This window comes from Leptidea sinapis, chromosome 4, assembly GCF_905404315.1.
Source record: "Leptidea sinapis chromosome 4, ilLepSina1.1, whole genome shotgun sequence".
NCBI lineage: Eukaryota > Metazoa > Arthropoda > Insecta > Lepidoptera > Pieridae > Leptidea > Leptidea sinapis.
The window spans coordinates 1,577,149-1,603,475 of record NC_066268.1 but is presented as its reverse complement, the minus strand read 5'-3'; positions in this window follow the sequence as shown (position 1 = coordinate 1,603,475).

The window sequence follows — 26,327 nt, the reverse complement described above, 5'->3', positions numbered from 1 at the left end:
AATACAAGAAACGGTGACAGACTGGTGATTGCACACAAATTTCATAATGCATCCTTCGGAAAATGTAGCTATGTCATGTGTATAAAAATATTTAATAAACTTCCTCCAAGCTTACGCGTATTACCCGTCCAACGATTTAAAAAGGATCTTTTTACATGTCTTATAGATAAATGTTTTTATTCCATAAATGAAATGTTGACACATTAGGTTAAATTAAATTGACTTTAAAATATATATTAATTCTAGTCTTTAAATAATGACATTTAAAAATAATAATTATAATTTAATAATAATTTTGCATGCCACAAATGGCCGATAACATTGATACATTAAAACTATTTACACCCATTGTTACATGTTTTTTAGCAAAATAAAGGATATATGTATTTATTTATTTATGTTTTTATTAGTATATGTATGTTTATGTATATAATGTATGTTTAAGTAAGTATATTGTATTAAATATATCATTGTCTTGTACCCATACCCTACGCCTAGTTTGGGGTAAGATAATTTGTGTAATTGTGTGAAAAAGTGTGTCAATATTATATTACATTATATTATTATTATTACTGCTTCACGGTAGAAATAGGCGCCGTTAAAGTACCCATAATCTAGACGAGATTCTGTGGAAAACAGCCGGATACTGATATATCGACCGACATTCAGTTCTGTTGTCAATTGGAAGAGAAGACCAAATGGCCTCCAATATGCTTGGTGTGCTTAGTAAGGCAAGGTAGCACTTCACTTCAAGCCAACGCCTGCTGCGATTTAACACGCAAATTTGGTCTCATATGGAGTACTGATCGCCCAGTACCAGCTTCTTCCATTTGAAATTATACAACCAAGAGCGGCTCGAATCTTCGACGATCAAGTCATCTCTAATCGGCTTGATTATAGAGATGTGTCTGATGGGCTTGATTTTTTGGACTTGCGTTCTCTCTGCATCTTCTACTGCATATATCACAGGGTGTGCTCAGAGGAGCTGTTCGTTGTTTGTGTATACCAGAAGTATAATAATCGGTAATCACTTGCCGATCGACCATGGCGAAAGCCTGTCGGTCGTTGATCAACTGGTGACCCTCTAGGTGTACCGAGAGCTGGCGTTTAAATATGCTATCTAATTTTTATGATTTCATTATAAAGGTATAGTTTTCAGTCTTTTCCCTATACTTGTAGAAATAATAATTTACGTTTTCTGGAGTATAAACGATATCCTAGAAGTTTGATTCGTTCACTGCCTCAAGAGAATGTAGATTTGAGTATATCTCATCAATATTAACTCGATACCTCCACGCGTTCCAGAGATAAAGGGTCTTGACAGACAGACGGGCGGGCATCAAAGTGATACTATAGTGGTTCGGTTTTTACTTTTGAGGTACGCAACCACAAAAAGGTGTTTTTTGATATTCAAAAAATTATACTCCGTTTTGTTAACGCCAGTAAAATTAGAAATTATTTTGATGCTGAAAGAAAGTATACCACAACATTACCCGTGAGGTGGTTCGTAATATAAATCTATATATAAAATTATACCAACTGCCTTTTGTAGTTTAATATACATTCCAACTGACACAGTTATTCAAATACGCGAACAAAGAGTTGCAAAAAATTATATTTTATTCATGACGTTTGCGAAATGGACCGAATACATATTATGTAAATATGCTTAATGTATGGAAATTATAGCGACTGGACTTTTGGGAATTGAATTTATGTATTTTATGGTAAATTGTGTGTAGCCGTTTGATGTAGGTGCTATAATAAATTAATAAAACAATTTTTAAAGTTATAAACGTAAAGATTTTGAGGTGAACACTTCTTTGGGTACCGTTAACATTTTCGGGACGGGAAAAAGTGCAAGAGTGCGTCACTTTTTTATGACAATAAGGGACGAGACGAGCAGGACGTTCAGCTTATAGTAATTGATACGCCCTGCCCATTACATGAAAAGCCATCCAGGATTCTTAAAAAACCTAAAAATTCTGAGCGGCACAACAATTGCGCAAAACACAATAATGTTTCCACATTACTGCTTAACGGCAAAAAAAGGCGCCGTTCTAGTAGGCATCCTGTGCAAAGGAGCCTTCCACAAGCTAATGTCATCGTAAATTTAAGTCATTGAGCATAATATGCTGTGCGTGAGAGATGATTTTTGTTTGAGCATACTTGTATATAATATATATACCATCGTCCATCGTCGCACGACTCCATCTGGCGGTACCCCATGGAGTTGAATACATTTATATAATTTTGCTAGTTCTTTCGATCTGATTCTAGAATTCTCTTCTGTACTACACGGCCACATTATCTCTGGACCTCGCTGGAACGTGACGCCCCCTCCCGTTCCCGTTTCACCCCCCCGTCTCGTCCTGTTATGTCAGTATGGTTTGCAGTTTCATTACCGTTAAGTACATGTAGTTATATTTCCGTGCTATCACTGCTTCGTTTTTGAAGTTTCATTGTTACATTTTGACTTTTGTTGTTAATAGTTCTGTAGTTTTTGTTGTTCTGTGAGTGTTCGCTATCATAGTACTGCCAGGAAAATAAATACTTTTTTACTTAACCCGATTCATTCATTGTTTTTTCATCATTATAATAATAATAATCAGCATCACAACACACCTTTACATAAATCTATAATACTGAAAAAATAAATCGTTGTTTATTTATTTACAATACCTAATATCCTAGTGATGCATGTTTTGAACACCGAAACAAAGCTACGTGTGACGTCATCGACATCAGGTCCAGAGTTAATGGAACCGGGTAGTATTTAGGGAACTTGTTTGTATTCCAAAATTACAACATCCACTGAGAAAGATAGCGACATCTGTTGACGTAAATTCAAGGTTAGTGGTAAGTTTTGATCTCAACGTCGAAACCCCTGTTGATGACTAATCCCCATCTGTTACATCAATTTGTTCTTCAGACCATTAATGATCTGAGACGTAATTGCGGTTAACGATCACATACTGAACAGTGAAGGTAATTTTTCCTCCACAACCCTGGTCATATTAATGCCCTGATATAAAATATTGTTACTTGATTCTGTCCAAAACAACACAGCCTACAATAACGAGAAAAAAAAATTGTATTTAACTGTATGCGTTAGCAAACTAATTTCATTTACTATTGATCTGTTATATGCTATTTTTGTAATGTGATCTGTTATACGCTTATTGGGATGGTCTCGAAAAATATTTACTGTTAAAAGATACAACAGAGACCAAAATCCACTATCTCCTCTTAATCCAAATCTCCTAATGCAAATTCAACGAAAATTATTCCATATTTTTGCATCATACAAAGAACCTGCTCATTCCACATTGATTCTTCCTGTTTTTGGATTAGAGTCGCAGATGACATGGAATGACAAAAAACCTTTTCTGTTGCTGTGAAACTCCTCTCTTTTAAACCTCCAGCAGGATTTATCCAGTCAAGTCATTCAATTCGTGCTGTGAAGTGCTCCAATTGGGAAGTTAGCAAAGTTATAAAATCTGGACGCAACTGGGATTAGGTATTTATAGCCCCTGGAAACTATTTCGTTAGCTATATGTCTACAACAGCCTGAAAGCTTCCTGTCGAGTAAAATCTAAAGGCTATCAATAACTGCAGCATTAGTAAAATACAATCAATTCGTACTATTATTAGCATACGCTTCCTTATTCTATTCAGAATAATATGCATAGGTTACTTCCTGGTTAGGTCATTAGGTGTCCTGCCCATTGTCCATTGAGAATACTAATAGTTTGCAATACGTCTGCAATGTTTCTCCTTTTCTTATTTCTTTTAAATTTATTCTATTAATTTTTTTAATCCTTAGTATACTTCTTTCTATGTTATGTTGACATGTTTTTAGTTTGTTGAGATTATCGTTGGTTAGTGCCCATGTTTGACAACTATACGTCATGGCTGGGAGTATGGCAGTATGCAGGTGTTGTGAATAATACTTTTGAGTTTTTGTGGTAATGACGGGTTTTTCATAATCTCTTTTAGGGACCAGTAATGTTTCCATGCTATATTTATTCTGTGATGTATTTCCTTTGAGCTAGTATTCGTATTAGGAGATTATCTGTCCGAGGTAAGTATATTCGTCGAAGTAGTCTATTGTTACGTTGTTTACTTCAATCGGTGATCTTGAACTATTCGTCACCAGCTTGGTGTCTCTGCAGGCCCACCTTTTCCGAAAAAAAGGGTGAGCTTGTATATCCGCATACATTAAATTAAACAGATAACATTACAGAATTCATTCAAATTAAAACCTTATGTCGTGGCAGTAATTTTCCCTCTATTGTACACGCTCATTAGAAGCTCTAACGTGAACACGAGTCAAGAAAATTTTATTTTAGCAATTGACACAGTCTATAATTTAACAGTACACTGTGCAATATAAATGTAATTTTTAAGCAAAATTATTAAAAACATCCTGTTAGTTACACAAATTTGTTAATTTAAAGGGACTTACCTAAAATACGACACTCTTCAACACTTTTCAAGTTTGACAGTTTTTCATTGCGAGATTGTTATATTCAAAGCACGGTCGAAACACAACTGAACGAAAACTCTAGAATCCATAAAGTTTGAAAGAATTACATACAGCTATTTTTGTTTTTTCAGTAATATCTATTATTCGTTGATGAATTTGTTTTATTAGTTTTCTATTTTCTTATTTAAATCTAAAGTTTTGTAGTAAGTATTTTTTGTAAGAAACTTTATTTTAATGTATTTTATTTTTTATTATAAAATTTTTTATGTTAACTTTCTTCTTTATTTTTTAAGAGTATATCCATTTAAAAGATATCTCCAATTTTCTATTTGAGACAAGATATGTATCTATTCAACAGAATTCTTATTCGCGTCGAATGATAGATTACTAAACTCAAGGCATTATAGTTTAACCTACATTCAGTTCAATGTATTCTTTCGTTTAAATAATACGGTATGATAACGCGTCCAAAAATACTTTGTTTGCTTTAACAAAGAGATTTTATATGAAATATTAAAGATGGAAATTTTTCGACTTTGTTTTAAGGGACTGGTGAAATGTTTATGGGAGAATTTATTTATTTTTATAAATTAATTTGGAAAAAATATCTCGGCGTCTTTTAATTGGGTGTTAACGAAGTTATTTCCATGTTTGATTTTCATTTTTTTTATTAGATAATACTATCTAAATTTACAAGTCCAAAGTTACGCTTCAAATTATCCTCATTCGATTCTTTATGTGGTTTTAATTATTATAAATATAGACACTGGGTGAGACTATGCCGTCACGCTGAGCTATGTAACGTTTGTTCCGGCAAAGTAACGCGATCAGAGACTTTTGTTATAAAATGCATTTATTTTCTCAAAATTGATTCCTTTAGAAATCTTTTTGATGTCATTTCTAATATACTAGATACTACTACCGCTTTGTAAACAAATGGCGCTCTGAGAGAGACAGTTGGACAGTTTTTTACTGAACACTTTCCCCCTTATTCATAATGGGCCACTAACTTAAAACAGTCGCTAAGGAGTGTTTTTTCTCATTCTGACTTACGTGAATAGAAGAAGACAGAGTGAGAATTAGCAATGCTTTAAGTTAGCAGACTATTATGAATAAGGGGGTTAGTGATTGCGTGGCGTGTATTAAAATTTGATTGATTGATTGATTGAATAATCCTATAAACAAAACATGATCACTTCAATACAGTTTTAAGTCCTCAATGAACAGATGTGTTTTTGTTTTTAAATTATTTAGTTGCGTTGGTTTATCTCTCAATAAAATGTTGAAATAATACTATAGTTAAAACACCTCGACTGTACATTTTGGGTCTGTTTTCAACCTTGCCAAATCTCAGAACAATATCATTATATTTTATTGGGAACAGGACGATTTTGAGGATATTCCTCAGCCATTGGGCCCGTCCATGCGGCATAATTGGATGCAAGGTACATGTGTTATAAAATAAATGTATTCATCCAGCGGGAATACTGCTTTCATCTATTGGGCCGTTGTAGAATTGTTAGGAACTAAACCCATTACTAAATAGCCACACTAGACCGAATCTAGTGTAACCATTGCATCTGTGAATTAATTTAGATATTAGATTTTTTGCAGACTTAATATTACTAGAGCTGAACATATAACGTCGGCTTTAAAAGAACAAGACATAGCTGCTCGGGTTGTCGGGGACCCAGTGCTCTGTGAACGGCTGGATCACTTGGCGTTGAGTAGAGACGTCGCTTCATTGTGTGTCTTCTACAGACTTCTACTTCTAAAATCTCCAGTGGACACCTTCCTTTGCACAGGAAGCCGGCTAGATTATGTTTACCACAACGGCGCCTATTTGTGTCGTGAAGCAGTAATGTGTAAACATTACTGTGTTTCGATCTGACGGGCGCCGTAGCTAGTTAAATTGCTGGGCAAATGAGACTTAACATCTTATGTCTCAAGGTGACGAGCGAAATTTTAATGCCGCTCAGGATTCTTGAAAAACCCATAAATTCAAGGCACTGCATTGTAATGGGTAGGGCGTACCAATTACCATCAGCTAAACGTCCTGCTCGTCTCGTCCCTTATTTTATAAAAAAAAAATACTATTATTTGTATGTGCTACATATTGCTGGATTTGAAGTAGGTGCCAAGACAAATGTAATATTAGGTACCTACACTCGCCATGCGTGACTTTGAGCGGGATAGCTTCGTCTAGAACAGAACAACCCAAGCGGACAGACAACTTTATTAATTACACTAAGTAAGCTGTTTATAATATTACATTTTATTTTGTTTAGGGCTTGGCACTGACTTAAAACCTATCAATAGGTAGCACATAATATAATTAATAATAGTATTTTATTAATATTAACGGTAAAGGTTTGCATTAGAGGTGTATTAAATTACATTTTTAGTTATTTGATACGATTCAGTTTTTGAAGTCGTTTTTTTTAAACGTAGTTTTTTTTTATCTTTTACTTTTTACTGTCACTTAATAATAATAATAATACATAATCTGAAAAAAAACTTGAATGAAAACTGCTAAATAAGCCGTACACGAAAAGCAATTATATCATCCACGTAGACAAAAATTTTCGTAATAATGTTCATAAAATAAAAACTACTGGGCCAAACTATATAATTTTTTTATGGGACTAAATGGCATCTATTCCGCATCGAACTAAAGAAGTATTACGTAAATCGGACCACAAATCTCAGAGTAATCGGTGTACATACATAAAAAAATCCGATCGAATTGAGAACCTCCTCCTTTTTGAAGTCGGTTAAAAATAAAAGTGACTGTCACCACTGTTAGTACGTATTGTCGTTTTCTTTAACTTTATTTGAAGAGTGAATGCGTAAGATATTTCTAAGCTATAGAATGTATCAATTGCTCCGAGATACAAATCAACGATTGCGCTAAGCTTAAACTAAGTTTAAGACTATACAAAGCTTTATTATCTTATTATACCTGAAGCAAATATACTCTATCGGCCGCTCCCAATATACTATCTACAGATAGAGATAAATTACTACCTTCTATTGTCATTAATTAGCTGTCAATAATCTAAAACTGCCCCAATATACCCGATAAGTCATTCTTATTGCCTTATATTGGGACGGTTGAATTGCAATTTCCATACAAACTTCTATCGCTCGCAAGCTATACGTCGTCCCATTGACAGACAGCGTGTACGGATAACGTGAGTTGCCGTCGATAAGCTTATTGGGACAGAAAAGTCAACGATAGTTACTATTTCTATCTCAAGTAAGAGATAGACTGAATATTGGGAACGGCCGTAAAGAATTTTGTTATTTTCTGATGGCTGTTCGCCAAAACTGTCAACATGTTGTCATCAAGAACAGAAAACAATAAACCACAAATCAGGTTTGCTTACCGACATAGAGTTAACGTTTGACACATAATATAATGAACCAGTTTTTTATAGAATACTAACAATAGAATATTATAATATTTTACCCTGTTCTAATTACGATCTAGCCAAAACACATTCGGCCTTGCAAATAAACTTGATATAAAGTTGTACCTGAGAATAAACGGTGCCTATTTCTGCCGTGAAGCAGTAATGTGTAAGCATTATTGTTTCGATCTGAAGGGCACCGTAGCTAATGAAATAACTTGGCAAATGAGACTTAACATCTTATGTCTCAAGGTGACGAGTGCTATTGTAGTGCCGCTCACAATTTTTTGGATTTGCTAGAAATCTGAGCAGCACTGCATTATAATGGCCAGGGCTTATCAATTACCTTCAGCTGAACGTCCTGCTCGTCTCGTCACTTACTGTCATTAAAAAAAATACAAAATTAATATTAAAAATAACAGTTTTAGTTACGAATGAAGTTGTTTATACTATGTGATGATATTTCATTGCACAACATTCAGACTGATTGGGACACCGTTATGCATCCAATTATGTCGCATGGATGCCCTGCCTAAGCGAGGTCTCAATAAAATATAATGATTTTGTTCTGAGATTTGCAAGGCCTATAAAAGTCCCAATTTGTACAGCTGAGAAGTTTTAGCTAAAATATTGTTGTAAGGGGTTACATGAGCATAAAAAGTAACTATTTATTTTTCTGAGATTACTATTATAGCGACACAGTACAACGAAAACTACAGAACTAAAAACAAAAGTCAAAACGTTGCAAAGAAATCTTATCACATGTAACAATAATGAAACTGCAAACCGTACTCACGCAACAGGACGAGCGCGAGGGGGTGAAAGGGGAACGGGAGGGGGCTTTACGTTCCAGAGAGGTCCAGGAGTAATGTGGGTGTGTGTAGTAAACGTACTCGAAAATAGAATATAAATTCACAACTCTATGTTTCGAAAACAAAACCCATTCTTCCAATTATTATCCGAAACAAATGCTGCAGGAAACGAAACGTTTTAAGACAATAACGCAAACTCCCGAGGCGGGCGTTAATAAAATTTCCCTTTTGAATGTTGCCATAAGAAGTAATAGGATTCTAGGGCGTGTCTATTAAGGGTTGTAGTCCGAGCGTGACAGATTTGCACAGAAATGTCGCTAAAATGATATTCAACCTGACCTTATTTCTGACATTTCGCCGCCATTTGCAGTGTAAAAATTTATGATGTGACATTTAGAGAAGGTTAATGTTGCAAAGAAAATCACGAGTATGACTTACTAGCGGATTTTATTAATCCCTTTTTAATATTCGCCGAATTTATTTATTACAGTGTATGGGCGTCTTTTTTATGGAATTAAAAATGCAAGCGTACTCCCTTAGATATTTTATAAGACATAATAGAGTCTAGCTCATATGTTGTCTAGCAACAACAGATAAAACAGGGCAGGTATATTACTTTAGTGTGCGTGATAAGCTACGACTTACGCCCAGTATCCACCAAAGCGGAGAGGAGAGGAGACGAGAGGAGATAAACCGCGAAGCTGTCAGGTTATTTCCACCAGAGCGGAGAGGAGATGTGAGCTGTGTTTATAATAATAATATAATAATATTGACACACTTTTTACACAAATTATCTTGCCCCAAGTTAAGCATATATAGCCTGTGTTATGGGTTACAAGACAATGATATATTTAATACAATATACTTACTTAAACATACATAAATACATTTAAACATCCATGACTCGGAAACAAACATCCATATTCATCATATAAATGCTTGCACCTACTGGGATTCGAAACCGGGACCTCTAGCTTAGTAGGAAGGATAGCTAACCACTCGGCTATACAGGTCGTTTATAGCAACGCTTTCGGGTGTGCTAGGCGCGGGTAGAACATGCATCTTCGTTCCGCCGCGCTGCTTAATCGCTTGACGCGGCACAAAATTCTATAGACAAATGAGCCATCTCCTCTCCTCTCCACATGATCCATTTCCACCGAAGCTAAGCGGAGAGATACGGAAATAACGAAATCTGATTGGTTATCAAAACGCATCTCCTCTCCTCTCTGCTTTGGTGGATACCGGGTTTTATTGTTACTATAAAGATTATGTCCTTAGATAATTTATACGTCTAGATAGACAACCGATAGAACAGGCCAGGAATATTAATTTTGTGTGCTGACACAAGCTACGTCTAACACTCGCGATTTGTATGGCACTCTGTGTAAGTGTACGTGCGTTGCTCAAAATAGAGGTTAACTGTATACCTCAATTTTTTTCGACGTTTTCACTGTGTTACATTCTATCTAGACGTACAATCTAAGCGTATAACGCCAAAGGAAAAAACAGAAATGTTGTCCGCATTTTTTTTATGGTATGCATATCGTATAGTCCTGCGGAGCGAAGCCCATTCGAATGTTTGGTGGTAGAAGAAAGTTATTAAAACCGCACTTTTCAGACTGATGTAAGGTCAATGAGGACATTCCTGATAAAATATTAGTAATAAAACAATATTTATTAAATTCTTCTTTTCTATTTACTGAACCATTAAAATCTTAGAAAATTTAGATACATGTCGAATAAAACCAACTTTTATTTTTTTATAACTCCCTAGAAATAAGGAAATAATTCTAGTAAGCGTCATAAGATACATAATAGCTTTAAGAGTAAATGTATACACTTCTATAATAAAGTCCCAGCCACTGTTCAGGCATTATTGATAAATAAATTTAAATGTTTCATTAAAAAATGGCTCTGTCGTAAATCCTACTACTCCACATTTGAATATCGAAGTGATCGGACAGCCAGTGACAAGATTATGATTAGTTTAGTACAATCGCAATGACAGTACAATATTGTATGTTTTTATTAAAAAGAGCGCAAAAAAAAAAGTGCTGGGAGAGTTTCTAGCGCCGCTTCTTCGCTCTCAGAGCGCCATTTGTTTCCGAAGCGGTAGTAGTACCTAGTATATTAGAAATGACATCAAAAAGAATTCTAAAGGAATCAATTTTGAGAAAATAAATACCTTTTATTCATAACCCACTAGTGGCGGACATCTTTCCTATCCATAAACAAAATAGAGCCAACTACCAAAGAACTCATTTATAATAACAAGTTGTTCCCCAAGGAATGTTGTAGACTTCTGGAAGGTGCTGGGCTGGTTGGAATTGCTGGTCAACGCTGCACCCTAAATCGACCCAATTGAGAAGACTTACCTCTGAAACAGAAGCTCCCAACCATACCACATTTCATGAGGAACAAATTTCGATAATATAGTTAAACGCAATGCCTAGTTTCGGAGTAAATAATTTGCATAATAACCAAGTGTCGAAAATCGAAATATAAAAATGTAGATACTATTTGGTTATTTGTAATATTTAAATACTTCAACGGTCATTTTTTTGGTATAAATAACAATAACTGCAAAAAAAAGCTCTGAAAAATTAAATCTTTAACTATCGTCGATAATAAATAGGTTTCGCGGTCTTTAGTGCGGACATCATAGGACGCGTCAACAAAATGGCGGATTAACGGTCGATTGTAAATGCGCCAAAATAACAAAGGGTTTGGCAGCTGACGCGTTTAAATATAAAGTTATGATGAAAAGCTGTTGCGATGTTATCGGAAAGTGTGCGTAAAAATAGCTCTTCTGCTCCCGATATTGCAAGGCGAGTAGGTTTACAAAATAATAAATAGGTGCCTACGTGCTCTCGGAGTCTTGCTGTTTGGATTTTAGGATAAATATGGATTTAGAATGGAATATTTCTCGGTGCTTATTGATATGAGAGTGTGTTTATATGAATCTAATGCAAGTATCCTGTTCCTGCTTTGAACTAAAAAGCTACAAATATCTTCTAACTTCTACGGGAAAGTTACTTTGCATGGAAATCATTGGTCGCACACTATGCTTGGCGGTCGTGGACTATGAGAAAGCCTTTGATTTGATCGAGACCTTGGCGGTGCTTCAGTCTCCCCAGAAGTGCCACATTGATTATCGATATATCGAAGCGTTGAAGTGTTTGTATGGAAACGTCTCCAGGATCAGATCTTGAAGCATATCCGAATGCAGCGGGGAGTCAGACAAGGCGATGTTATATCGCCCAAGGTATTCACCACTGCGTTGGAAGGTGTCTTTAAGCTTCTGGACTGGAACGGGCTGGGCATCAATATCAACAGCGAATACATCACTCAACTTCGTTTTGCAGACGATATCGTAATCATGGCAGAGACCATGGATGACTTAAGACTTATGCTAGATGGCCTCAAAACAGCTTCCCAAGGAGTAGGTCTCAAAATTAACATGGACAAGATGAAGATCATGTCAATTGCCTATATTGCAACTATTTCAGTAACAATCGGGAACTATACTTTCGAAATTTTTTACTAGTACGTCTACCTAGGACAAACAATCCTGCTAGGCAGGTCCAATTTCGCGACAGAGGTCACTCGTCGAATCCAACTCGGCTTCGTGCAATCAACGCTGCCCGTTCGGGAAGCTCCGTAAAATCGTCCAAAATACCGCAGTGTCTGAAGACGAAGGTTTTCAACCACTGTGTGTTGCCAGTGATGACGTCTTCCGAATGATGATGATGAAATAAATAAAAAAAAGCTAATATAGTAATCGCGTTCATAAAATAACCTGAATATTAGCTGTTGTTCTCTTTAAGTTACCAAATATGCGTAATAACTCGCAAAAAAGAGCTATAAAACAAAAAAAAATACGAACGTTTATAAAGAGTGTTTTTATGTTAATCGTTGCCATAAATCTCGTAGATCCCTTCATTTGATGGATACGAAAGTGTGCTAATGGTATTGTAGGATCCATAAACAATTGTATCTGTATACATCGGCTCGCTAGCCCATAACGACCCCGTGACCGGGTCAACGACCCACGCCCGACCCATTGTTCTTGCCGCTCTTGACACCATCATTTGCAGGTAGTTTTATAAATAAAAAATGGTTTGATTATGATGCTTATTCACGGCAGAAATAGGCGCCATTGTGGTACCATAATCTAGTTGGCATCCTGTGCAAAGGAGCTTTTCACTGGATAAAGTAAGTAATGTAAGACGTAGCTTTCACACACACTAAAGTAATAAAACTGGCCTGTATTCTTCCCTTGTTTAGCAGTCTTGCTGCTTTATATAAGTATAAAATTTGTGCAAGGCAAATTTTTATCGCAACTGAAAATTATATTGAAATCGTTTGCAACGACGTCTCTTATAAGTTATTTCTATATTGTAATAAAATAAAAAAAACATTGAAATATGTTTGATAATTGAAATGGAAAACTGATATCCTGACAATATTGTCACGTTCATATGAACGTGGACCTAATTATTTAGTTCAGAAACTTTTTGGAGCTTTGTTTAGTAAGTGATACCGTCAATGTGTAACAACATGTAGTTAGGGTAACCGAAGACATCACTATATTCCAAAAGCTTGTAATCTTAATATTAATTGAAATGTTTATTTAAATATTTTATTCACGATCCACATTGTCGCGATAAGGCGAAGATTTAGGTTGTTGCGACAAGTATGGACAAGCAATTTGTCATATTATCATTAATTATTAATTGTTTTTGTCCTTTTTTTTACAAATATTACTAATTACGATTACCAAAGTAGGTTTACTTCTGACAGATTGACTGCGTACCAACACACCATCTTAGCAAACCCATCAACCTTTAATATACACCAAGCATATTCACCAGTGGGAGGCTCCATTGCACAGGATTCTGGCTAGATAATGGGTACCACAACGGCGCCTATTTCTGCCGTGAAGCAGTAATGTGTAAGCATTATTGTGTTTCGGTATGAAGAGCACCGTAGCTGAAATTACTGGGCAAAAGAGACTTAACATCTTATGTCTCAAAGAGACGAGCGCAATTGTGGTGCCGATCAGAATTTTTGAGATTTTCAAGAATCCTGAGCGGCACTACATTGTAATGGGCAGGGCGTGTCAATAACCATCAGATGAACGTCCTACTAGTCTCGTCCCTTTTTGTTATAAAAAAATACATCAAGCACAGCTGTGTCATCCGTAATGTACATAACGATACATACACGAAATTGTTTTGCCCAAAACATACTGTTTTCATACTTTTGTATGCAGATGGCGTTATAGCTACCTATAACGCCATGTGTATGTATCAAATAGCATAATAATGGTAAATTAATCTCAATTAAATTCAAAAGAATAATATCGTACTAATACGACATGATAAATTATATATTTTATAAAATCTATCCCAAAAACCTAGATTTAATGGTGTTTCTAGCGACCGGTGAAACATGCTCTATTAATTTAAGCGCTTATAAAATCCGTATTAGAAGAGAAATTAAAACAATGATCATTACTCTTTCGTTTGTTTACTTTTGCTTATACCATTATCATCCAGGAATTATAATTATGCTTAATCTTAATATGAAGTAAAATTCATTGTTGAAAATCAAATTTCCAAAAAAAAAATTGCTGTTAGACAACGCAAGAAACCAAGCCAGGCATATTACTTAGGTGTGCGTGAAAAGCTACGTATATGGCTTTGTTTTAGGTGGGTGCGTTGCTAAAATAGAGGTTAAAAGTTAACCGCTATTTTTTTCGACATGATCTAAACGCATAAATTATCTAAGGCAAAAAGCATCAAAAGGAAGGAAAATTCTTCAGTAATTATAATTTTATGCCATAACTATCAATGCGGAACGTAAAAGATTAATGGCAGCATCGTGAAGACTCACAATAACTGGCAGAGATTATTAAACGCTTAAACACTTACCCCCTTATTCATAATAGTCTTCTAACTTAAGGCATTGCTAATTCTCACTCTGTCTTCTTCTATTGACCTAAGTCAGAATGAGAAAAAACACTCCTAAGCGGCTGTTTAAAGTTAGCGGACCATTATGAATAAGGAGGTTAAACGCTTTCACTCAGAACAAACCCTAAATTTTGTGAAGATATTATAAGAGGCTCTGCAACAAGAAAATAATGCATGTGATGAAGGCAGAAGTTGGGGGGCGACACTGATGAAGTTTTTTAATGATAATCATGAACAAGTTACAAAGTAGTGAAGTCACACCAAACTTCGAGTTCATACTGAATTTGGAACTCGGATCGGTCTAAAAATAGGCGAATATGGTTTTTTAAACTATTATTTATTTGTTACTACACAACTATTCTCATCAATGTCCGAGGATGTATTTTACTTATAAAATATAATTTAACATGAGCAGAGCATGTTTTGCGAATAAAAAATTAACGATTTTCTGGTCGATTAAGGAATTTTTGGATAGTCAATAATTCTTCATGGGCAAGTTATAAGTTGATAACAAAATTATCACGATTATCATGTGAATGTGGATGTGAGATCTTTAGATATTCTAGAATGTTCTCTAGATATTCCGCTTATGGAAAGATATATCTCCATTACAAAACGGTGGAACCACAAACAGTAACTTTTTTCTGTTGCAATAATGTATATATAAAAATAAATAAAAGAAATACCGCTTTATTATGCTTTAAATCTTTTAGAAGTATACAAAATAAAATTAGATGTTTTTAATTTATTAATAGTGAATAGATCAGATAGGAAAGAATTATAAATATTTTTGTAAGACATTGCCGACTTCAAATCTACGTTAATGTAACTAAAAAGTCGAAAAAATTATTTTTGGTAAACATTAGTATGTAGTATTATTGAACGTAAGTATAGTTATTAAACATAAACATTAACCCCCTTATTCATAATAGTCTGCTCACTTAAAGCATTGCTAATTCTCACTCTGTCTTCTTCTATTCACCTAAGTCAGAATGAGAAAAAACACTCCTAAGCGGCTGTTTAAAGTTAGCGGACCATTATGAATAAGGGGGTAAGGCTTTTAAAACATTAAGCTCATAACCTAGTAATAATACAAACGTAAAAAATACCTACTTGTCTCAAACAGTCATTTTTGCGTTTTACTTTCTCTTTGTTAATGGGTCCAAATTTAAGACCTACCTGATGAAAAAGATATTATGACCCAAAAAGATTACAAATCCAACCAATGAACAACGAAGTTTTGAGATAACAAACAAATGTATATTCTTTATTCCTTCTTACAGAATACTTGAAATTATTTAAACACGACTCATATATTGGATGCATACACAACATACAAACAGCTGAAGTGGAGGTGGACAGGGCGTATGATGAGACAAAAGCAAGAAAAATGGGCAAAACTTATCACAGAATGGTACCCTTTAGACGTAAAGAGATATAGAAGAATACAGGCTAAGAGATGGGAAGATGACGTTAAGCAAATAGCGGGTTCGACATGGACTCGCACTGCAAAAATGAGAACTGGAGAGCTTTAGAGGAGGCCTTTGTCGGAAGATAAGTTGTAACCGAACTACCGTTTGCCGATAATCAATAGATATTAAAATTGTTAGTATATTAGTTAAACTCTAGTGAATAGTCAAAATGTGTTTTTTAGATAGTAGTCATAAGTAAATTAATAATAGGCACACGAAACTACTCTGTGTAAAACTTGTTAACAATAATAAAGGCTTTTTATTTATTATTTAGTATTATTATTATTATATATATGTCGTAACACGGCACGCCAGCGCCATCTGTCGTGTCTTTACACGGAACGCCAGCGCCATCTGTTGGCGTTCGATGGAGTCAACGTTCCCCCGGCCGAGAGGAGCGCACTTCACTTCTTGTGCAGCGGTCGGCCAGAGCGGTCGAATTTGAACCATCGCGCGTTCCATATATCCCATTGTGTGTTTATTTAAAGTGATTCTACATTATAATTTGATTGTGTGAATAAGTTTGTTCCGTGCACTGACTTTACCCATCGACGCCCACTGCTAGGAGTCTAGGACTATGGACCCTGCTGAGGACGGTGATCCTCTTCCGCCGTTATCAGAAGTGGGATCAATGTTGGTGCACAATGAGAAAAATAACGAAGCGAGTATTTGGCGTGCCATGTTCGAACAACAAAACCAAAACATGCGAGCGCTGATCGAAGCCCTGCAAGCGCCGAAACCTGTCTTCCGTGACAATCTACCCACGACCCTGACAAGCAAGATACGGATGCAAGATCGTGGTGCGCAACAGCTGAATTGTGTTTCTCCGAAAATCCACCAAGTGGCGGTCAACTCGTGCTAGCCGTCAGCAAGGCGCTCAAAGGTGAAGCATCCACGTGGCTATCTCAAATTGCACACGAAGGAATGACGTGAACCGAATTCAAGGTACTTTTCACCGCCAGATTTATTTCGACGGAAACATTGGCAGGTACCCTCATTAAATTAAATAAACAAAAACCAAGTGAAAAAGAATCGCTACCAGCGTATGCAAGTCGATTAATAGCCTCTTTGACGAATCTTTGGAAAGATGTTAACAAAGAAGAAATCGCGGTAGCTACTGTACTGGCTCATATATCGCAATTTGACCTGAGACTTCAACGTTTGGCGTTTACTGCTAACATTGTTTCGCGAGAAAAAATACAACAAGAACTAAACGCATTCTCGCAATTGAAACGCAAGATAAATACCAGCGGCGACTCATCAAATGCACTCGATTTTAAACGAGCGAAGCTGACGTGCTTCTTCGTGAACTCTGAAGTGCTTCAATTGTGGAAAAACCGGCCATAAGCGAGCAGAATGTAGAAGCAAGACGATCGACATAAAAGGACGAACTATAACATCAAAAACGTGAAGCCCAGTGATGCAGCAGCCTACACTAAGGCCTTTGGTGTGTTTCAAATGTGGCAAACCGGGCCACATCGCCCTTCGGTGTACCGGCGGCGGCGGCGCCGGCGTGTCACGAGGCGAGCGACGCGTAGATGTCTGCGTCGTGCAACCACCGTCAGGCACGTTACAACATAAAGGTGCACTGATTTGCTTTACTTATGATTCGGGTGCTGAATGCTTGTTAATAAAAGAAAGTTTTGCAGCCAAATTTAGTGGCAAGCGTTTTACTAATGTTGTTGCTATGACTGGTATTGGTCAAGCGCGAGTGTTCAGTACAGAACAGATTTTGTCTTGTGTAGAAATTAACGATCACCATCTCAAAGTTTTGTTGCACGTTTTTCCCGATAATTACCTACAGAGTGACGTCATGATAGGACGCGAGATTTTAAATCAGGGTTTTGCTATGACCATGATGGCTACGAATCTTCGTTTGTCCAAAGTTGTTTCTGTCAATTCGGTGACTAACGATAACACGCGTAAACCAGATTTAACCGCCATTGAGACGGATGTAGTAGGTAGTGACAAGTCGAGACTTTTGCAAACGTTAGATCGGTTCTCTGATTTTTTTATCACAGGTCTGCCTACGACTCGTGTAAATACAGGCGAGCTTAAAATTAGGTTGATAAATAGCACTCGCACGGTACAGCATCGACCTTATAGGATGTCGGCTGACGAACGTAGTGTTATTCGTGACCGCGTAAAAGACCTTCTAGATGCGAATATTATCAGACCCAGCTGCTCCCCTTTTGCAAGCGTAGCTTTACTTGTCAAAAAGCACGATGGTTCAGACCGTATGTGTATTGATTACCGCGAACTTAACAGTAACACTGTTCCTGATCGTTATCCACTTCCTTTGATCTACAATCAAATCTCACGGCTTCACTGTGCTAATTACTTCTCCAAAAGTAGTATTCACACGGTGACTAAAAGCGTGGCTCTTTTTGGGGCCCCTACGCGGATAATAGCTGATCAAGGTCGTTGTTTTGCCAGTAAAGAATTTCAAGATTTTTGTGTGAGTAAGAACATAAACTTGCATCTCATAGCGACGGGTTCATGTCGCGCTAACGGGCAGGTAGAGCGCGTTATGTCCGTCTTAAAATCGATGTTAACCGCAGTTGAGACTTTTTTTTTTTTTGATGGTTTCTGCTTCATGGCAATCTGTTTTCCAACAATAAGCCACTTCTTTGTTTGATTTCTCAGTTTATGTTTTCCTCAAGAGCCACACTTGTGTGAAAATTCTTTTCACACGACTCTCTTGTTGTCAAGTGGTAAATCTTTTATGTAGGCTCGGTATGTCACTTCTTTTTAGCCGGGTATACTGAAGAGCATCTTCTCCACTTAGAGCGTGTGCCTCCGCGAAGAACATAAACTTGCATCTCATAGCGACGGGTTCGTGTCGCGCTAACGGGCAGGTAGAGCGCGTTATGTCCGTCTTAAAATCGATGTTAACCGCAGTTGAGACTAGTGATAGTAAATCGTGGCAAGACTCTTTAGACGACGTTCAATTAGCGATAAATTGTACTATGAACCGAGTAACAAAAGCTTCTCTTCTAGAGCTTTCGATAGGTAAAGTGGCAAGGCCTTTGTCGATGATGTGCAGTGACGTAGAAACTAACATCGATGACATCGAAGAGATTCGCGAAAGCGCGTCTGAAAATTTCAAAGCGTGTGCGGCTTATAATAAGTCTCGTTTTGACAAAACAAAGGCTAAAATTATTATATTTTCGGTTGGTGACTTTGTGTTGTTAGCGAATGAAGAGCGTAATCTAACGAAATTAGATCCGAAGTTTAAAGGGCCATCTAAAGTATTGAATGGTGACCGTTATACGTTGAAATCCTAAAATTCAAAGCCTACTTACAAATACGCACACGATAGACTAAGAAAAATGCCAGCAGGTCACATACCAGTCGAGGTTGATGTTAATAATGTTGATCATGTTGATGATAATGAAGATCAAGCTTAAGTTGTGGCGGAAACTCGAGTAAGGGGACTCTAACGCCGTATTGTGTTCGACCGTACCAGAAGCCATTTCGCAGTCGTAGCCCGGTAGAAATCGGTATCTCTTGAGGTAACTCAGGTAGTCCGTGGGTGCGCGGTGCGCGTTTGGTTCTGGTGGAGGTCGTGGTCTGCAGAGACCGTATCGTGTGGTCACTGGATGACACAGGGGCGATCCACTTGATAGATATGCGAACTGATTTGGAACCATGCGCTGGTTGTGTATGAGCAATATGATTGCTGTTCGGCTGGAGAGCCGTGGCGTTAGATGTCTTACTCGGGAGTTTTATGTGATCTGATGGTAATTCCAGTAAGCCGTGCATGGTTAAACTGAGTAAATATGAGGTTTGACGAACGATTCTGGTATGTGGCTCTGTCTGTTGTATAGTGAATTTTGTATCTTCTGTGGGGTTTGGTCAACATGTTAAAATAGTTGACTTTTTTTACTTTGCCCGTAAACTGTTGTAGTCAGGAATGACCGAGTGAACAGGTATTCTCGTGGGTGTTTCATTTGGTTGCAGGTTAACCAACACACTGGGACGTGTGCTAGCAGGATGGCCGTGTCGTAACACGGAACGCCAGCGCCATCTGTCGTGTCGTTACACGGAACGCCAGCGCCATCTGTTGGCGTTCGATGGAGTCAACGTTCCCCCGGCCGAGAGGAGCGCACTTCACTTCTTGTGCAGCGGTCGGCCAGAGCGGTCGAACTTGAACCATCGCGCGTTCCATATATCCCATAGTGTGTTTATTTAAAGTGATTCTACATTATAATTTGATTGTGTGAATAAGTTTGTTCCGTGCACTGACTTTACCCATCGACGCCCACTGCTAGGAGTCTAGGACTATGGACCCTGCTGAGGACGGTGATCCTCTTCCGCCGTTATATATATATATATATCGGATGCAGTACCTCAAACTAATTTGTTATGTATATTACAGCCATTGTTAGATATTCTATTTGATTGAAAAGAATGGCCGTTGAGTTTCTTGTATGATCGTCTCGCGAGCTTTTTACGAATATTTAAATTCAGTAAGTTTAAATAATAAATAATAAATAACTAATATTGACAACAGTTTTACACAAATTATCTTGCCCCAAACTAGGCATAGCCAGTAGTATGGGTACAAGACATCGATATATCTAATAAAATATACTTAAAATAAACATACATAAATACATATAAACATCCATGACACGGAATCAAACATCCAAATTCATCATATAAATGATTGCTACTACCGGGATGTGAACCCGGGACCTCTAGCTTCGTAGTTAGGGTCACTAACCATTCGGGTATATGGGTCGTCATCACCAGTTTCTTTAGAAATATTTATAGTGACGATTCAAAAGCGCTTAGTTTAAGCCTTTTTTTATGACAATAAGGGACGAGACGAGCAGGACGTTCAGCTAATGGTAATTGATACGCCCTGTCCATTACAATGCAGTGCCGCTCAGGGTTCTTGAAAATTCCAAAAATTCTGAGCAGCAATTCAAATGCGCTCGTCACTTTGAGACATACGATGTTGAGTCTCATTTGCCCAGTAATTTCACTAGCTACGGCGCCCTTCAGACCGAAACACAGTTATGTTTACACATTACTGCTTCACTACAGAAAAAGGCGCCATTGTGGTTTCCATAATCTAGCCGGTACCCTGTGACGAGCCTCCCACTGGCTCAAACAGTGTAAGCCTAATTGAATTTTATTTGACTTTGACTTTGAATGAATATACACAGCTTAATACCTCCCCTGTTTTATGGAGTTGGTTAAATAATATAGCGATTCAAAAGTTCTTCAGCAAATATTTGAATTTCACTTTATGAAGGATGGACTCCCTTGCATATAAACATTTGAATCACTTCGTACACACGATACATTTACATTTCGCAACCAAAATTAAAAGCAATGTGGTTGAAATAAAGTTCAAAAAGTTACATTGCTTTTGATATCCTATCGAGCAATAACAGTCTTTAAAACGAACTTGTTAAGATATATTTTACCACGCAGACACTGAACGTATAAAAAGCCGATATATCTTTAAATCAATCAATGAATCCGTAAGCAGACCAAGTCTGTTACTCATCAAACGCTATTTCCACAGACCGTGTTTATTTTAGTATTGATTTATCTAATATTTGTGGAATATATTTTAATATTCTGATTCTTTGATGTGATACTGAAAAGGACCAAACTTAAAACCGAATTCTATTTATTTTTCTCATTAAAATGGCTAAGCAGAAAAAACTACGGTATTAAAAAAAATAGGGAAGAGGATCACAATTAATGAGCGTACGGGTTATCTGATGTCAAGCGATCACCGCCACTCTCTTGCAACACCAGAGGAATCATAGGAGCGTTGCCGGCCTTAAAATTGTTATCATTTTCTGCTTAAAATCTACACAAGGTTTCGACAATCGAGCCACTACCACCTTAAGATGCAGAATGTTTTGTTATTCCTGGCGGAGACACAGATATACCAGTTGGAGGCTTCTTTGCACAGGAAGCCGGTTAGATTATGGGAACCACAACGGCGCCTATTTTTGCACCAGTGGGAGACTACTTAGCACAGGAAGCCGGCTAGATTATGGGTACCATAACGGCACCTATTTCTGCCGTGAAGCACTGTGTAAAATTTTTTCAAGAATTTTTAGGTTTTTCAACAATTCTGAGCGGCACTGCATTTTAATGGGTAGGGCGTATCAATTACCATCAGCTGAATGGATATATCAACCACTCTCAACCGAGCTATACAGCATTTACATATCCTGGGTCAGAGAGGATTTTTGTTCTAAATTTCTCTAAATTTGAAGCGTTTATGTTTTTCTAAAAATGCCTTAAATTTCCTTGATGATTGGTCAGTCAGTTAGTGGGTGAGTGACAAAATAAAGAAATATTGACTAGTTATTATTTTTGAAATACTGGTTCAAATTGAATGAAATTTGAAATATACCGTGTTTATACAATGACTGCTAGCTTACTGAATATTCAGGCTTCTAGTTTTATCCATATCGAAGTTTAGGGGGTCGAAAATGGGCTGAACTGCTTCGAGAAAAACATGGTATGGCCGTGCCACTTGCTTTTGCTCCACTTGGCGGGGGCAGTACCGTGTCCCAGAAGTAAAAAGTTTAATTAATAACGGTACAAAAGTATTTTTAAGTGACGTAACGTAAAATTTTTTTTTATTGCGCTACATGCAGCAATATTGGAGAACCTTTTACCCAAGATATAGTAGTAATATAAATATGGTAATAATTTTCTATTAACGACAACTTTTCCTTATACGATAACCTTGAAAATCTCCTGCAGACGAGAACAAATCAACCAACACAGTATGAGCTACCCTCGCATCAAATATCCAGGAAGCCTCGCTGAATTAATGATAAAACTGAGAGGTCGGTGTATTTTGGGCGTTATAAGCCCGTACCTCAAGCCTACCACGCGTTTCCCTTGGATCGATTTCAGTCTGATATAAATATTTATGAATAATTAATCTTCTTACTTAAATATTTAAATGAATTCATATTTGCGGGTTTAATTACAAATTATATTAATACGTGAAGCAAAAATTGCGAAATGCTAAATGAAATGAATTTGTTAAAAAATATTTTTGAATGAAAATTTCTTTAGCCGTGCTGGGCACTTTTTGTAAGGGGTTCATGGGTTCGCGTCATCGACATGCTCATGACTGGTGAACGCGATAAATAAATAATAAAAAAATATATATTAGACACTTTTTGGATGGGTGAATTCAGCGTTCAGTGTAATTTAGAGTGATCTTAATTAATTTTAATCATTTGATTCTTAAACATATGTAAAAATCACGTAATTAATATTTAAATAAATAAATTCAGTGTTCTTTGTTACCTATTTTAATTCTATTTTATGCAAAACCTGGGCTAATGATGAAAAAGAAAATTCAGCAGAGGAACTGGCTTTAATGACGTTAAAAACTTGCAACTATATTTTTTTACGAACTAAAGAAATATTTTTTGAAGTCAATACTTTTTTAGCGAACTTTTTTAAACGAAAAAGCGACACTAACTTATATAAGATTTTAACGTGGGAGAAAATGAGATAGGAATCATTATACAGTGTTTTGGTACCAGGCGATCATAGCTAAAGAAGAGATTGTCTTATCTATGACGCGAGTGTACGTACATTAATATATTCTGACGTCATGCTCATGAAGTATTACTACATAGACACCAGGAGAACATAAATATGGTAGCGAAGCTACCATAGTAATATCTTTCGTAGCGGTTGAAATCAAGTGTCATCCTAGCAACATGTACCAGGACTTCATATGCAGTTAAGAGGTTTATGCACAATGTGGGTTCACTTACTTCTACACATTTTTTTATAATAATTATTATGCAATCGAGTTGGATTCTAGTTTAAATGGTAGACACTTCCGTTCCATTGCTTCCGACGAAGGGTGACACAAGATGTACATTACATCGACTGTGTTTCCTCAATATTACATACATTGTTGTATTGAAAATCGTCGAATGATAACAATTGCTTCGGTTCACATCGAGAATTTTGAGCGATTATTGAAGTGAAACTTCTTTGGAATCGTTGTGATTTGAAACGCGATGAAACGAAAAAACGAGACGATATAGGTGCCGTTGCCAGCTATTATTTTTAAAACATTTATCTTGGCTGCCGCGCTAAATTATTATTTCAACAATATGGATATCGTATCCGATGTTCTTGAGGGTGCAGAGAACCAATTTGAGAAGATTGAAATCCAAGATGGCTGCCACGCAAAATTATGATTTCAGCAATATGGATATCGTTACCGAGTTTCTCGAGATAGCAGACAACGAATTTAGGATCATATTTGAAATCCAAGATGGCTGCCGCGCAAAATTATGATTTCAACAATATGGATATAGTATCCGAGCTTCTCGAGGATGCAGAGTTCGAATTTGGGATCATATTTGAAGTCCAAAATGGCTGCCGCGCAAAATTATGATTTCAGCAATATGGATATCGTATCCTAGCTTCTCGAGGGTGCAGAGAACGATTTTTTTTTGTTTTTAATGTTTTTTACGATCATAAAAAATGTAACTATGCGTATATAATTATTGACTAAGGATATGCTAGCGTACCTTTAGAATCAATCCAGGTAAGTGGGCAGGGGTAAAGTTAAATTATTTATTTCAATTATTTCTTAAAATCATATTGCCCGAGTAGTCTTACGCGCCAGATTTAAGCTCCTATTTCCGAGAGGGAGAGCCTGGGTTCGAATCCTAGTTCGAAAAATATAAGCCGCAGTGATAACATAACACAAGGTCACTGGTATATTATTGCTTTTATTATACTAGTCTTTCGGACACGAAATACAAGTCATAAGGGTCATATTCCTACCAAAATATCAATGAGTGTGTACCCTAAAATAAAATCGAGTGTTATGAAAACGTGCCGTGTGGGGTCGTAATAAAACCAGCAAAAATGAATTCGTGTGGAGATATTAGGGAAACTAATACGAATTCCCACACAGGAATTCCTTTGCAAAGTTAATCCCAAGTTTAAATGAAACGCTTTTCCCGAAGGAATCGCTCGATTCGAATTTATTTGCGAGAAGAATTAGAGGTGTTGGAAAAAGTGTTCCATTGTGCGGTTGGGATATTTTAAATTCGGATGAATTTAATATTACCTGTTTGAATGTGAGTTGATCTTTTTGAACAGATATCTTCACGGTTCTCTGGGTGCCGCAATAAACACATTAGACCCTAAACGCGTTCACATGCTAATCGAAAATGTGGAACAAAGATGATGACCTTGTTCTTCCTTCGGTAGGTTAGATGCATGAAAAAAAAATCTCCAGATCGGTGCATTTACAGTTGCATGCCACTTGTCATAGAAAAGTTCGAGAGAAACGACCTCGCAGAAGGATCCTTCTTCAGCACGACATAACCTCGTCGCACATCGCCAAGCAAAAGATATAGCCCTGACTTTTTGAAGTGAAACTTCTTTAGAATCGTTGTGATTTCAAACCGGATGCAACGGAAAAAACGACAGGTAAGAGACACAAATACAAAAATGTGTAGGATGAAGCCGGCAAAGAATGAGACAGAAATATGCATACTACTTGAAGTGAAAACTTCTGTATCATCGGTGTGATTTGAAAGTCAATGAAACGAAAAAGCGACAGTAAAAAGAGCAGTCACATCAATTCATAATATTTAACATGGGAGATAATGAGATAGGAAGCATAATACAATGTTTTGGTACCAGGTCATAGTTAAAGAAGTGATTGTCTTAAGTATGGCGCGAGTATACCTTAATATATTCTGACTCCAAGCGCACGAAGTATTACTTCTAGACACCAGGAGAACATATTATTAGTGGTGGTAGGAATGTCTTTCATAGCGGTTGAAATCATGTGTCATCCTAGCAACACGTACCAGGAATTCATATGCAGTTTAGAGGTTCATGCACCATGCAGGTTTCACTTCTGACATGTGTACTTTGTACGCACGCAATGTTTTTTTATTTACTCTCGAAAATAAACGGAAAACTATCGAGTCCTCTCTCGAGAAGGTCGCGGAATGGGGTAAATTGAATCTAGTACAATTCAACCCCCAGAAGACTCAAGTTTGCGCGTTTACCATTAAAAAATCCCCATTTGCCGTATCACCGCTCTTCGACAACACTTCCCTTAAAGCCTCGCCTAGTATCGGAATACTGGGTCTCGAAATCTCGAACAATTGCCAATT